Genomic DNA, 13,278 nt, shown 5'->3' on the forward strand with positions numbered 1-13,278 from the left:
TAGCGCTTTCAATTTGTAACCATTGTGCTATTTTGAACGAGTGCGGAATGGCCCTAGAAGTGGTATTAACACAAGAATATAAGACAAAAGTACACAGTAGTGATTCGGGGGTGGGGGGGAGCCTAACCCGCCTTTCTTTTCGGGCATATAGAAGCTATTCACTAGGCAGTATAAACCAGCAAGACTAACTGCCTGAGCCATTCCTAAGCTAGATCGTACAGGATGAGCTATGTATTAAATATTTTTTTTAACTGAAATATATTCATCCTGTCTCTACAGTGGATATGCTGGTGTAGTTTCCATGGGACAGAGGGTCCTGCAGCAGGAGAAAGCTAGCAGGATGCCTCCCCTTTCTCCTATTTTAAAGGCAATCCTAAGACAGAGCCCTTACACTCATTGGCACATTTAAATGTCACCAGATACACCAATTCTGTCAAAGGAGTCCGGTAGCATGCATACCCCCTGGTGCCCCACAAATTTTCCTACCACCCTCTGGCACACACTCTGAGACTCCTTCCAGTCTCCCTGAGAAGTCATGGAGCCCCAGAGCACCCACAGTGTGTAAGAGCACCCTTCAGGGGGTCGGTTTACAGCATCAAATATCCCAAATTAATTCATTTTGTTATTTTAATAGCTCCTTGATTTAATCACCCTTGATACTTTGAAATTAACAAGAATAAAATACTTCAACCAATGCTTAAGTGCCAACCATGGACATTCTGATTGCTTCTTTACCTAAGTGATTCTGCTAGGAGACTCCCGTTTTTTGGTTTAATTGATCAGTTTTAAGAGCGCCTATAGAATCCCTATATCCTATTGCATGAATCTGCTGATATCCCCACAATAGGAAAACAATTACTCACCCCTCCATCTACTAATCACATCAAAACACACTTCCTGGGCAAACACACATGCTACAATAAGACAATGATATCTACACGAACATCTGCGTCAGCCATTTCCAGAACTTGTCAATGTTTTTGATAAGAAGGGTATACCCCATATACTACTATCATATTTTATTTTTCCTCAGCTAAGATATTGCTAGAAATTAAAATCCCAGTATCAACTTCAATATTTTTACCATCAAATCCCAATACATACACTCACATGAAATTACACTATGTACAAGACTGCACTTTAAATGAAGTGTAAAGCCAAATTGTTTTTATCTTGAGCATATACTTGTAAGTCAAGAGCTCAGATCCTTAACACAGAAGTCTCAGTGCATAGGTTATCAAAGTCCCTGTAGCAGCTGCAAAGAACATGAAATGTGTGAATCCACATATAAGCCCATCTGCAGTTGACAACTTAATCTTTTCCATATCAAGGACACTTATTAATGAAAAAGTTTCATTATGACACGGTTTCTGAGCACAAAAGAGGCACTTTATTAAACTATATGAGCTAGTAAATAATGATGCCACAACTAATTTTGTTTAGGTTTATGTGTTTCCTTTTATTGGAGCTTTTATCTAGATGAACACCAGTTACATTTGTTATTTGACTATTGATTATCTGTGCTGTTCTACTTTTTTCATTGAAACAGAGTCATCAATAGATTCAATCTTTCTAATCAGATACTATTTTGGCCCAAGTAGAATGTATGGATAAAAATTCTTGATATTCTTGGCTTTAGACATACTAGATGTTATAAATCTATTAGCCTTATAGCTGCCAACCCATAGATATATGTAAACTCCAAGTGATGGTTTTGCAAGCACTTCACTCACTGTTTCCTTTCTCCCTTCCCCGGAAGCACACTTAGCCTCTCCCCTTGCCTCATTGCTTCCTTCCCTACTCCTGGCAGCCTATTCCTTGGAAAAGTCTGGTTGAGTTGTGCCTTAGTTGCTAGTACTGGCCAGGTCCAGTTGCATGGTAGCAAAGTCATTCACACTGTGGCTGTTGCTGCGCCTTGAACTAGCCAAATTATATGGTAGCTGAGACCAGGGTAATGCTGAGCACAGTTGTTTGGTGGTTGCCACCATGGTGGATTTACTGCTGACTGCTGCCCAGTTATATGGTGGCTACAGATACTGGACCCAGTTGCCATTGGGGCAGGCCTGGTCCACTCATGCAGTAGCTGTTACTGGACCATCAACAGGCCAGTCCAGTTATAGTAGGTTTAAAGTTAATATTTCATATATTTGAATTGTGCATTTTATTTGTTGTAACCCACCCTGAGCCTTTGAGGAAGGGTGGGTTAACAATAAAACAAACAAACAAACAAACCCAGTTGCATGATGGCAGCAGCTGCTGGGCGTATTAGTAATAAGCTTCAGGAGGTTGCTGCCAAATATATCTCCAAGCAAGTCCTCCTCTATCAGAGGACATGACAAGGGAAATGTGTGGAACCCTTTCCAAGGCAGTTTGGACTCCCATGCTCAGGTGGTGCCATGGCAGAACTGGACCTCACTGCTCTGCCACCACCTCCACCATCTACTGGTGTGCTCCCTGAGGTAGGACAACAGATGTCACATTTGTTATCATTTCTGCTACAGGGAGCACGGCAGTAGATGTATTCCACATCAAAAATTGAATCACTACTTAATGGGACTCAGCTGATACAGGAAGAAGGCAATTCTTAGTATTCCACTAAGCCTTCAGATACGAAGTCCAGAAGTAGTCCAGCATGACAGGCTACTGACAGAAATGCTGATTTTTCATGAACATACTAGGCAGATTGTGAGTGGGTGGACAGGAAGGAATGTTTAAGTGTTTGTCTCTTGTGGCCCTGCCTTGCATACCCAGGGAATTGCTAGTCACCACTGTGGGATGGTAGATAAATTTCCTCCAGGCCAGGCTGGATTCTGGAGATTTTTTAGTGGTGGTGAGGATCACCTGGGCAATGCAGGGGAAGGACATTGACTCGGAGGGCTTGAGGCTTTTCATTTCTATAGCTGAGGACGTTGGCAGGGCTGGGTCCTCCTTTGTAGTGTGGCACTGGCTTTGGTGGTGGCGAGGAGAGCTGCCCCCACCAAGGCTGCCTGTGCCTGAATGCCTTTCCAGTGGTGGCAGCAAAGTTGCACCCTTCCTGCTTCCACTCCCAATGACATTCACAGAATTTCCTCCTGGAAGACCAATGGGGTGGGGGGGGGCTGGCAGGGAGGGATGTGGGCAGCTGTGCTGTGGATGCTGTAACCAGATATAGGCAGCCTAGAGGTCTTAAAAAACCAAATTGAGTATTGGTTTATCAATGATTATAAGTCACATAGCTAATGGAAGCTATCGCTTTAGAGGTTAAATAGCAATTGGTGGGAAGAAACTGCAAAACTAAGCTGTAGCCTTCCTACACTGCCTGTGGGCTTCCTGGAAGGAGCTAGAAGGCTATGATTGGAAAAGAGATCTTGGACTTGATAGACTTTTGGTATCATCTTAACTAAATGATGACTTATGCTTCATTAAATTACATATTAGCCTACAAGGCTATAGAATGCTCCAGCTTTCTCAATTTCTTTTAGAGTATTGATTCAGAAAAGTGTCTTTATTGAATTAGTTAATGTTATTGCAGAATGGCTAGATTACATGCTTTCAGTCAAATATGTTATTCTTCCACCTGGGGATCATCAAACAAAGGTTTATGTTAATTACTCCATTTGTAACAGCTGTGTTGAGAGTGCTTCTACAATACGATTCCCATCAAATCATTTACTCTTTGGGGAAAATAATTCTTGTATATTATCTTGGAAATGATAAAGGAATTAAAATCAAAGTGATAATTTAGGAAACTGGAAATGACCTCTGGGGAAAAATATATACAATTTCTGCTTACGTTACTAGTCTGTGCAGGTACAAGGAATGAAGTGCTGTTTATGGGCAATTAATTAAATGCAGTGTTATGTTGCTTGCCACTGTGGCAATTGCAAAGTTTGATTATTGAAGCTTATGTCTACAATAAATTTGCAGGGGAATCCCTGGTCCTTACAATGTGTTTTATAGGTGGGTGACCCAAACCCTTTTTGACCCACTGCTACAGAGTTCCTGGGAGTATGAAAGTATTCTTGTCTTAATAACTTTTGGTCTCCAGACATAAAGGTCCCTGCACTAGAGCAGTGGGACAAGAGGACATTTTTCAGATTACACATTCTGCACCACTCTCTTCAATCATTCTCTCACTCAAACCTTTATTATGTACGGGGCCAGAAGTACACAATGCACTTGCAAGTATTTGGCAAACTAAGCAGCATGAGTGGCAACCCACCAAGTGCAGAAAACTTATTCCAACCCTGTAGGGTTTTCCAAGTTTGCCATTGCAACCTGGGACTTCCGTGGTGGTCTCCATCCAAGTGCTAACCAGGGCTGACCCTATTTAGTTTCTGAAATCTGATGAGATTAGACCAGCATGGGCTATTCAGGCCAGTACTTGTCAAGCACAGGGGTTATCAAAAGGAGACAATACTGGGATCTGCATCTATTTATCTTTCACAGTATTGAGTTGGGCTCGGTCGAGAGCTTGGCTATCTGGCTAGTATATCATCAGCCCAAAGCCCAGCCAGATGCCCTGCCCCGCCTGCTGGAGGCGGCGGCCGCCTGGGCGTTGCAGTTCCCCAGGCTTCTAATCCTGGGTGACTTCAACGTCCACGCGGACGCGCCCTCTTCAGGACTTGGCGGGGACCTGGTGTCATCCATGGCGACACTGGGGCTCTCGCAATTTGTTGCTGGGTCCACCCATTACGCCGGCCACACGCTTGACTTGATTTTTGGCTCCAGGATAGAGGTGGATCTGGATACAGCTTTGGCTGTGCCGTGGTCAGACCACTATGCCCTGCGGGCCCGGCTCGAGATGCCACCCCCTCCCCAGTTGGGCGGCGGGCGTATTTTTGCCTGCCCGCGGAGACTCATGGATCCGCTCGGTTTCCAGAATGCTCTGCGGGACCTGATGCCTCCTGGCGACTCACTTGCGGCCATGGTGGGGGACTGGCAGTCCCGCCTGACGGCCGCCATGGATTAGATCGCCCCTAAACGTCCTCTCTGCCCTCGACTCAAACGGGCCCCCTGGTACACGGTGGTGCTCCAGGAGAAGAAAAGGGAAGTGAGACGACTGGAGCGAGTGTGGCAGAAGACTCGTGACGAGGCTACAAGAACATCTTATCGCACGCTTATGAGGGCATATGAGATGGCGGTGAAAGTGGCTAAACGTGAGTTTTTTGCCACGGAAATCGCATCCGCAAGCTCTCGCCCGGCCCAGTTATTAAGGATAGTTAGATCACTTACCGCTCTTGAGGGGCGCCAAAACACTAGACAATTGGAAATCGGCTGCGAGGCATTTGCGAGCTATTTTGCGGATAAAGTCTTGTCACTCCGCCGTGACCTTCCCGCCACAATTAATACAGTGAATGAACTGGAGACCTGTTGGCCGCCATTGGTAGTGAGGTTTGATGGCTTCAGACGGCTCTCTTCTTCTGAAGTGGACAAGTTGCTAGGTTCAGTCAGGGCGACCACCTGCCCCCTCGACCCCTGTCCTTCTTGGCTCCTCAAGGGAGGTGGCCAGAAGATAGGAGGCCAGCTCAGAGACATCATCAACTCCTCCCTGAGTACGGGAGAGTTTCCTGAGCGGCTCAAGGAGGCGGTGGTCCACCCTCTCCTGAAGAAACCATCGCTGGACCCGCTGGACCCTGTTAACTACCGCCCAGTGTCGGATTTAGCGTTCCTGGGCAAGGTGGTAGAGAGGGCGGCAGCGGACTAGCTCCTGGCTTTCTTGGAGAAAACTTCAGCACTCGATCCATATCAGTCTGGCTTCCGCCCTGGCCACGGGGTGGAGACGGTTTTGGTCGCTCTGCTGGATGACCTCCGTCGCCAGCTAGATAGAGGCGGGTCAACCGTGTTGGTCCTTTTAGACCTATCGGCGGCCTTTGACATCTTGGACCACGAACTGTTGGTCCATCGCCTGGCCGGTACGGGGATACGGGGCACAGCCTTGTGCTGGATACGCTCCTTCCTCCAGAACCGGTCCTAGAGGGTTGCTATGGGGGAAGTGCTCTCGTGGCCCTATAGACTCCCTTGCGGGGTCCCTCAGGGTGCGGTCCTTTCCCCCACATTGTTTAACATCTTTATGCGCCCTCTGGCCCAGCTGGTACGGAGCTTTGGGCTGGGTTGCCATCAGTACGCTGATGACACCCAGCTCTATGTCCTAATGGACGGTCACCCGAACTCCCCCCCGGAACCATTTGCCAGATGTTTGGAAGCAGTGACAGAATGGTTCGAGCAGAGTCGCCTGAAACTCAACCCCTCCAAGACGGAGGTCCTGTGGCTGGGGGGAAGGGGGCGGGAACAGGTAGCGCGTTTACCCACCCTAGCAGGGGTGCAACTTACCATCGTGCCCCAAGCTAGGAATTTGGGTGTGACCATTGATGCCTCCCTGACTATGGAGTCTCAGGTCAAGAGAGTAGCGGGCCAGGCATTTTTCTACCTTCGCCAGGCCCGGCTACTAGCGCCCTACCTGTCCCCTGATCACTTGGTCACAGTGATCCATGCGACAGTCACCTCCAGAATAGATTTCTGTAACTCGCTCTATGCAGGCCTACCCTTGTCCCTGATCCGGAAACTACAGCTGGTACAAAATGCAGCTGCCAGGGTCCTCACTGGAACATCCTGGAGGGCCCACATCCAGCCGGTGCTGAGGCAGCTGCATTGGCTGCCAATTGCTGCCCGGATCCGGTTCAAGGTTTTGGTTTTAACCTTCAAGGCCATACGCGCGTTGGGACCCACATACCTGAGGGACCGCCTACCGCTCTATGCCCCCCGCAGGGCCTTACGCTCTGCGGGTGAGAACCTGTTGGTCGTCCCCGGCCCGAAGGAAGCGTGCCTAGCCTCGACCAGGGCCAGGGCTTTTTCAGTCCTGGCCCCTACCTGGTGGAATGAGCTCCCGGGTGATCTGCGGGCCCTGCAGGATTTGTCAGCTTTCCGCAGGGCCTGTAAAACGGAGCTCTTCCACCAGGTCTATGGTTGAGGCTGGGGTCAGCAAATCAGGGACATCGCTCCCCCCCTAGGAGTTGGAGTGTACGCTACTCCCTTATCCTTTCCTCTTCACCTCTTAATAATTGGGGGAGGGATGGGATTTTTAGCCGCCATATTAGTAGATTGATGTTTTAATGGGAATTTTAATGGGATTAGTTGTTGTGACCCGCCTCGAGCCTATCGGGAGAGGCGGGAAATAAATATAATAATAATAATCATAATCTTTAAACCGCCCGTGGCGCCACGGGCGCCATGGACTAAATAATTCGGTAAGGCCTGCCGAGGCGGGATGTGTCCGTGATGAGGAAGGGTCCGGATTGGACCCTTCCTCACGACAGACAATCGGAGGGACCAATTGGCAGGTGCGAAGCGCCTGCCGATTGGTCCCTCCGAGTCCCAGCTCCAGGAACTGCGAGCTGCGCGCAGCGCGGCTCGCAGTTCCTCCCGTCAGGCCACCGACCCAGGGAGCCCCCGGCAGTCACGCGAAGCGCGGCAGCCGGGGGTTCCCTGCCTGGCGGGCTGGCGCGGCGAGAGGCGTTAAGCGCCTCTCGCCGCGTCAGCCCGCTGCCAATGATAGAAGCTCGCCAGCCAACCACCCAACCCTCCCCAGACCCCTTCCCAACCCGCCGCCGCTTCCCGATAAAACAAAACCCACCCAGCCACACACTCCGACACCCACCCGCCACCACCCAACCCCCCAAACCCTCCCCAGACCCCTGCGCAACCTCCCGCCGCTTCCCAACAAAAAACAACCCACCCCGCCTCCCACCCGCAGCCCGCTCACCCTCCCACCCTCCCCAAACCCCTTCCCGACACGCTACAACGCCCCAAAAAGCATCTGCCGCCTCTACACCAGCCCCTGTCACCACACTTCTGAACCCCACACCAACTCACCCTTCCCCCGGCCGCTCCCTGCTCCGCGCTCACCTTCTGCCGGGCCTCCTGCTCCCTCTCCCTCTCTTCCCTTTGTCCTGCTAGCCACGCCGCCAGCCAGTGCGGTTTGCCCACTGGCCGGCAGGCCACCCGAATGAACCAGGCATGCGCGGACTCACACGCATGCCTGGTTGCTTGCCCCGACGCCCCGCCCCCCGCCCCTAGCTCCAGCACGCGTGCTTCCCTTCCCCATCGCCTGCACCACCGGGCCTCCAAACCGCGCCGCTTACCAGCCTGTCCCCACCAGCTGCCCTGCGAGCTCCCAGGTACGGAGCCCTGACACTATGCCTGCACTCTGCCCATTTTTATAAATGGGCTTTTTTTCTAGTAATAATAATAACAATAACAATAACAATAACAAATGGCAGAATCCAATGTTGCCATTGTTTGAGAGGGTGTTTATATGCACCTCTTGTCTGTGACAGAGGTTACTGCTGGGCATTTTACCAAACATCTGCCCCAGCTGTAGGGTACAACCAACCTGAGGTAGTTTGGCCACTGTACTAGGATGACAGAGTAAATTCCACTTCATTTCATTGTTTGCCTTTGTACAGACTATTTCCTTTAGGAAGTATTCATTTGAAAATTAACCTTAGTTAAGTAGTATCTAAGAGGGCACCGGTGGTACTAAGCAAACAATTTGCTGTGCTTTGAAAAAGTGTGATGTTCTAGTGGCTCAGTAACAGCTTTAAAGGCCCTTTTTTGACACTGTAAAATAGCCACAATGACATTCAAAAGCAGTTACCTTTGTTACGGATTGCAGACTTAAAACACTATAAAATACAACAGTAGTCATAGAATCATAGAGTTGGAAGGGACCTCTCATGGGTCATCTAGTCCAACCCCCTTCACTATGCAGGACACTCACAGCCCAATCGCTCATCTAGTATAATCTGCCACCTTTGCCTTCACAGAATCAGCCTATCATATGGCTATCTAGCCTCTGTTTCAAAATTTCAAAAGATGGAGACCCCCCCCCCCCCCCCGAGGAAGCCTGTTCCACTGAGAAACTGCTCTGTCGGGAACTTCTTCCGGATGTTTAGATGGAATTTCTTTTGAATTAATTTCACCCCATTCGTTCTGGTCTGTCCCTCTGGGACAAGAGAGAACAATTCTGTTCCATCCTCTATATACTTGAAGATGGTTATCAGATCCCCTCTCAGTCGTCTTCTCTCTAAGCAAAACACACCAAGCTTCCCCAACCTTTCTTCATACGTCTTGGTCTCCAAACCCCTCACCACCTTTGTTGCCTTCCTCTGGACCCATTCCCGTTTGTCAACATCCCTCTTCAACTGGGGTGCCCAAAACTGAACACAGTACTCCAAGTGAGGCCGAACTAGAGCAAAGTGGTACCATCACCTCCCGTGATCTGGACACGATACTCCGTTTGATACAGCCCCAAATCCCATTTGCCTTTTTAGTCACTGAGTCACACTGCTGACTCATGTTCAATGTATGGTCTACTAAGACTTCTAGATCCTTTTTGCACATGCTACTGCCATGACAAGTCTCCCCCATCTTATATTGGTATATTTGGTTTTTCCTACCTAAATGCAGAACTTTACATTTGTCCCTATTGAACTTCATTTTATTCAGTTTAGCCCACTTCTTGAGCCTATCAAGATCATCCTGTATTCTGTTGCTGTCTTCAGTTGTGTTTGCTACCCCTCCCAGTTTAGTATCATCTGCAAATGTAATAAGTATCCCCTATAATCCCTCATCCAAATCATTTATAAATATGTTAACCAACACAGGCCCCAGGACAGATCCTTGGGATACTCCACTTGTCACTCTTTTCCAAGAAGATGCTGAACCATTAACAAGTACCCTCTGGGTACGATTTGTCAACCAGTTATTAATCGACCTGACAGAATTAGGATCCATACCGCATTTTACCAACTTGTCAACAAGAATATCATGTGGAACCTTATTAAAAGCTTTACTGACATCCAAATAAACTATGTCCACAGCATCCCCCTGATCCAGCAAGGTAGTCACTTTCTCAAAAAAAGAGATAAGGGTTAGTCTGACATGACTTGTTCTTGCGAAACCCATGCTGAGTCTTAGAAATCACAGCTCTCAGTTCCAGCTGCTCAAGGACCAAGTGTTTGATTATTTTTTCCAAAATTTTGCCAGCTGCAGATATCAAGCTGACGGGTTCATAATTATCTGGATTCTCCTTATTCCCTTTCATGAAGATGGGGAAAACATTTATCCGCCTCCAATCGTCTGGCACCTCACCAAGAAGTGTCAAAAATAATGGACAATTTCGGAGATGACATCTGCAAGTTCTTTTAGTACCCTTGGATGCAATTCATCTGGCCCAGAAGACTTTGTTTCATGAAACTAGGTTTTTGTGGACTGTTCCAACAGTGATCCTAGGCCACCATTCCCTTCCCCTATGTTGTGTTACATTTTTGCCACATTGATCACTATTTCCCTCACAAGAGAAGACCGAGGAGAAATAGGAGTTAAGCAGTTCAGCCCTCTCTTCATCATCTGTTATAATTTCACTTTCTTGTCCTTGCAGTGGCCCTATGGTGTCCCTATTCTTTTTCTTGCTTGAAATATAACTAAAGAAGCCTTTTTTGTTATCTTTAGCATTTCTTGCTAGCCTAAGCTCATATTTAGCTTTAGCTTTTCTAACACAACCCCTACAATTATTGGTTATTTGTTTACACTCATCCTTGGTAATAAGGCCTTCCTTCCATTTCCTAAATGACTCTTTTTTATTCCTCAAATCTTTTGACAACTGCGTATGGAACCAACTTGGCTTCCTTAGGATCCTTCAATCTTTTCTTCTCAAGGGAATTGTTTGTGATTGAGCCTTCAGTATTTCACTTTTAAGAAACTCACAGCTCTCTTGGACTCCCATCTTTTAAAATCTTTCTTATCATGGAACTCTACGCCAGTGGTCCCCAATCTGCGGGCCGCGGCCCGGGCCGCGGCTCCCTCTCCCCGCCCCCCCACAGTAAAAAACTTCCCAGGCCGCAAGCTTGCGGCCCGGGAAGCTACTTACTGCGGGGGGCTGCGGGGAGAGGGAATCAGGGCCGGGCTGTGCCCGCGCGGCCCGATCTGTGAGTGCGGCTCGCGGGCGCGGCCCGATCCGCGGGCGCGGCTTCTGGGCGCGGCCCGATATGCGGGCGCGGCCAGGCGCGACCAGAAGCGTGGGCGTGGCTTGCGCGGGCGCGGTCCCCGTGGGCGCGGCCCGATGCCCTGCCGGTCCCCAGCCTAATAAAGGTTGGGGACCACTGCTCTACGCAACATACCTTTAAGTCTGTGAAAATCAGCTTTCCTGAAGTCCAGTCTATACGTACGACTACATAAAGATTTTCTTTTTCTCATGATTGAAAATTCCAAAAGCACATGGTCACTGCTACCAAGTGTGCCCACTACTTCCACCTCATCTACCAGTTCTTCCCTATTGATGAGAATAAAGTCTAAAATAGCAGAACCCCTGGTTCCCCTCTCTACTTTCTGGGAAATGAAGCTGTCGGCAAGACAAGTTAAGAATTTAACGGATTGCATTTTTAGCAAAGTTGGCCTTCCAACAGATATCTGGGTATCCATAATATTAAAAGAGAAAAGTAGCAGTAGTTACCCCTGTAGTTTAACCATGTCACCAATAATTATGGCACATACAGTCTTGCATGTCTGTGGACACTCAGGATGGGGATCAAATGTGCATGAAGTGGACCAACCATACTGTGTGTGAGGATCCAGCCATATGGATATCTTGCCCCCCTCCTCCCATAATACTAGAATGCAGGGACCCTTAGTGAAGTTGCTGGGCAATTCATTCAGACAATAGAACACCATTCCTGAATGAATTACTATGATACAAAATTCACTAACAAATATGGCTATAATAAAAGGATTAGATAGATTCATGGAGGACAGGTCCATCAGGGGCATTACCAGGGGAGGGCCATAGCCTCAGTGCTCTTTTGTGGAACCTGAAGAGCAATAAGAGCATATGGGACAGGTCAAAAATGGCAGGACATTGTTGTTGTTATTATTCTCTATCATAGGCTCTACACCCAAACTCTTTTAGCCTGTGAATTGTTCTTTCAAAGGTATCAGAAATGTGCTGGTAAAACAAATATCATGCATATTTCCTGCTAAACAGAAAATTGAGGAAAAGAGGAAAATGGTAGATTTAGAGGTGTTTACTGCTTTGGAAGATGCTGCCTCTAGTGTCCGTTCTTGATTAAAAGGGAAGGCCCCATTCGGGGGGAAAAAAACCATATTTGAATACCTTTTATTAGGACCAATTAAGGTGTCAAAAGGTAGCATGCCTTTCCAGACTAGATCTTTGATTTGAAAAAAGGAGCAAAGGAGGGGAGGAAAGATTTCAGGAAAAGGAAAAAACTCAGTTCACAGTTTGCAACATCTTTAAAATAGGGTACACACAGTGTTATACATACTGTATATGGTCAGGCATCAAGAGATATTTGGCAAAGAAGTAAGCAGTGGCTGAAAAAATACAGAGGATGTTATTCAGCTGATTACTCAGTATCCACACACTGAGATCCGTTGTAGACAAACAGCAGAATGGAAGTCCCAATATTAGCAAAACTGGAGATTAATTTTAGATGCATAAAGGCCAAACTGGGTCATTAAAGTCAATCCATAAAATAAACTCCCATAATTCCTGAATATGACTGTTGTATCTGAAGTTTATTACTAAGGGGAAAATCACACAGGCAGATTTCATGGAAACTTGAATATCCTTCTCCAGCAAGAGAGAGCCTCAATAGCAATTAAGTAGGAAGAGCCTTGGGGATAATCTGAATCCTCTTTCTTTCAAAATGTCATCAATGAAAACATTACTACAACTCTTCCTCTCCTTAATTTCTTCTCTTCCCACTGGTAACATTCATTTTCCTTCAGCACAAATAATTTCTCCTCCTCACTTTCTGAAAAGAGAATTTTAATTAATTTTTTTAAGAGGAGGAAGCTCTCCTATAACTTACCTGGTGCAATGCTATTTTACATCCAGGGCTCACAAAGACTAAAATATTGTGCCCTGTTCTGAAATTCACTTCCTGCACCAAGGCTCTAGGCAGGAAGACGGTAAATGGCTAGAGATTCCACTATTCTGAAGTGATGCTGGGGAAAAATGAAGAGGAACAGCCAGAACCATCACTTTCATTGGCTTTATTTGGCATATAAGCATGTGTCCATGAAGTTCAGTCCAATATTACATGATAAAGGGAAGCTAGGACATTGGGCCAGAGAGACAGGAAACTAATATCTAAATTAATCTCCACTTCAAATCAAAGGGGGTTGAGAAGGAATGTACCCACCCCATTATCTATTTGTAAATCTGTGTCATATCATATATGAAGGGAGCAGCACAGAGCATCATTTCCATTTTTAAAGACA

At 47.3% G+C, this 13,278-nt stretch overlaps 1 protein-coding gene across 1 annotated transcript in view; it reads right to left on the reverse strand.

The window, feature by feature from the left end:
- Positions 1–12,263: 12,263 nt before the first annotated feature.
- The window catches only part of SFXN1 (sideroflexin 1), a 63,581-nt gene continuing 62,566 nt past the window's right edge, over positions 12,264–13,278 (reverse strand). The window contains exon 12 of the mRNA XM_077327014.1: positions 12,264–12,366. The gene's annotated coding sequence lies outside the window, so the exon portion shown is untranslated. The remainder of the gene's footprint in view (positions 12,367–13,278) is intronic.

Source organism: Paroedura picta, chromosome 3, assembly GCF_049243985.1.
Source record: "Paroedura picta isolate Pp20150507F chromosome 3, Ppicta_v3.0, whole genome shotgun sequence".
NCBI lineage: Eukaryota > Metazoa > Chordata > Lepidosauria > Squamata > Gekkonidae > Paroedura > Paroedura picta.